At 58.5% G+C, this 2,500-nt stretch overlaps 2 non-coding genes and 1 pseudogene across 2 annotated transcripts; all 3 read left to right on the forward strand.

Annotated features, from left to right (window-relative positions):
- The first annotated feature begins 484 nt into the window (after nt 1-484).
- On the forward strand, nt 485-603 carry LOC144677084 (5S ribosomal RNA). Its single transcript, XR_013575493.1, has one exon. It is a non-coding gene; the product is annotated as a 5S ribosomal RNA (ribosomal RNA).
- Nucleotides 604-1,461: 858 nt separating this feature from the next.
- On the forward strand, nt 1,462-1,580 carry LOC144677098 (5S ribosomal RNA). The gene has a single exon (XR_013575505.1). It is a non-coding gene; the product is annotated as a 5S ribosomal RNA (ribosomal RNA).
- Nucleotides 1,581-2,432: 852 nt separating this feature from the next.
- The window catches only part of LOC144677087 (5S ribosomal RNA), a 118-nt pseudogene continuing 50 nt past the window's right edge, over nt 2,433-2,500 (forward strand).

The raw sequence follows: 2,500 nt of genomic DNA on the forward strand, positions 1-2,500 counted from the left end.
ACAGATTGAAAGTGAGTTGCCAAAGAAGCAAATGCGAGGTGAGAAAAAGCTTGTGGACGCAACGGGCGGTTGAGGTGCGGAAGGCCGTGACTGCCTGCAAGCGTGGCGGAGGCAGGTAGAATCGAGGCATTCGAGAGGGCGTCGGATGATTATTTGGATAGAAAGAAGGTGCAGGGGTACGGGGACAAAGGCACAAGAGGCGGATGGTAGCGCGTGCCTGACGCTTCCCCCAGTGCGGAGAGGACGAATGTTGAACGGGAGCAAGGGTGCAGGCTGGAGGCTGGTGAGGCGTAAGTAGGGCTTGCAGTTTGCCTGTGGGGGGAGGCTGAGAAGGAAGGGAGCCAGGTGGGGGAGGGATGAAAGGGAGTAGGAGGGAAAGAAGAAGAGAGAGAGAGAGAGAGAGAGAAAAAAAAAGAAAACCCACGGTAAAGAAGAAGGGGCTGGACTGAGAGGCTTGAATTAGCCAGAAAGGCAGGCGGCAAGTGCCTACGGCCATACTAGTCTGAAAACGCCCGATCTCGTCTGATCTCGGAAGCTAAGCAGACTCAGGCCTGGTTAGTACTTGGATGGGAGACCGCCTGGGAATACCAGGTGCAGTAGGCTTTTGCTGCCAGCAGAGGCTGCTCACGTCACCACTCTCCACATTCACTCTGCCACACAACGGAGGCGCAATCTTTTTGCTGCTGCTGCTGCTGCTGCTGCTGCTGTCCGCGTGGTCCGCGTGCCCCGGCTCGTTTGCGGGCAGGGAGAAGGTAGCCAGGCCGGTCGGCCAGCACATTCAGCTACCCCGGCGTTGCTGGGCCATTCGAGTGGAGCCTGCTCGGGAAGCTGGGCTCGGCGGCCTGTGATCGGCGCGGACGCATGCACGTCGGGCCGCCCTTGTGCCTCGGGGCGAGCTTTCCCTAAGTTGAAGGCAGGGCAGAGTAGAGAGGGAAGAAGCTCTGTGCCCGCTGGTAAAAGGATCAAGAGCGAGAGGGCCCCACAGATTGAAAGTGAGTTGCCAAAGAAGCAAATGCGAGGTGAGAAAAAGCTTGTGGACGCAACGGGCGGTTGAGGTGCGGAAGGCCGTGACTGCCTGCAAGCGTGGCGGAGGCAGGTAGAATCGAGGCATTCGAGAGGGCGTCGGATGATTATTTGGATAGAAAGAAGGTGCAGGGGTACGGGGACAAAGGCACAAGAGGCGGATGGTAGCGCGTGCCTGACGCTTCCCCCAGTGCGGAGAGGACGAATGTTGAACGGGAGCAAGGGTGCAGGCTGGAGGCTGGTGAGGCGTAAGTAGGGCTTGCAGTTTGCCTGTGGGGGGAGGCTGAGAAGGAAGGGAGCCAGGTGGGGGAGGGATGAAAGGGAGTAGGAGGGAAAGAAGAAGAGAGAGAGAGAGAGAGAAAAAAAAAGAAAACCCGCGGTAAAGAAGAAGGGGCTGGACTGAGAGGCTTGAATTAGCCAGAAAGGCAGGCGGCAAGTGCCTACGGCCATACTAGTCTGAAAACGCCCGATCTCGTCTGATCTCGGAAGCTAAGCAGACTCAGGCCTGGTTAGTACTTGGATGGGAGACCGCCTGGGAATACCAGGTGCAGTAGGCTTTTGCTGCCAGCAGAGGCTGCTCACGTCACCACTCTCCACATTCACTCTGCCACACAACGGAGGCGCAATCTTTTTGCTGCTGCTGCTGCTGCTGCTGTCCGCGTGGTCCGCGTGCCCCGGCTCGTTTGCGGGCAGGGAGAAGGTAGCCAGGCCGGTCGGCCAGCACATTCAGCTACCCCGGCGTTGCTGGGCCATTCGAGTGGAGCCTGCTCGGGAAGCTGGGCTCGGCGGCCTGTGATCGGCGCGGACGCATGCACGTCGGGCCGCCCTTGTGCCTCGGGGCGAGCTTTCCCTAAGTTGAAGGCAGGGCAGAGTAGAGAGGGAAGAAGCTCTGTGCCCGCTGGTAAAAGGATCAAGAGCGAGAGGGCCCCACAGATTGAAAGTGAGTTGCCAAAGAAGCAAATGCGAGGTGAGAAAAAGCTTGTGGACGCAACGGGCGGTTGAGGTGCGGAAGGCCGTGACTGCCTGCAAGCGTGGCGGAGGCAGGTAGAATCGAGGCATTCGAGAGGGCGTCGGATGATTATTTGGATAGAAAGAAGGTGCAGGGGTACGGGGACAAAGGCACAAGAGGCGGATGGTAGCGCGTGCCTGACGCTTCCCCCAGTGCGGAGAGGACGAATGTTGAACGGGAGCAAGGGTGCAGGCTGGAGGCTGGTGAGGCGTAAGTAGGGCTTGCAGTTTGCCTGTGGGGGGAGGCTGAGAAGGAAGGGAGCCAGGTGGGGGAGGGATGAAAGGGAGTAGGAGGGAAAGAAGAAGAGAGAGAGAGAGAGAGAAAAAAAAAGAAAACCCGCGGTAAAGAAGAAGGGGCTGGACTGAGAGGCTTGAATTAGCCAGAAAGGCAGGCGGCAAGTGCCTACGGCCATACTAGTCTGAAAACGCCCGATCTCGTCTGATCTCGGAAGCTAAGCAGACTCAGGCC

The sequence above is a fragment of the Cetorhinus maximus genome, unplaced genomic scaffold (genome assembly GCF_964194155.1).
Source record: "Cetorhinus maximus unplaced genomic scaffold, sCetMax3.hap1.1 HAP1_SCAFFOLD_2238, whole genome shotgun sequence".
In the NCBI taxonomy this organism is placed as follows: domain Eukaryota; kingdom Metazoa; phylum Chordata; class Chondrichthyes; order Lamniformes; family Cetorhinidae; genus Cetorhinus; species Cetorhinus maximus.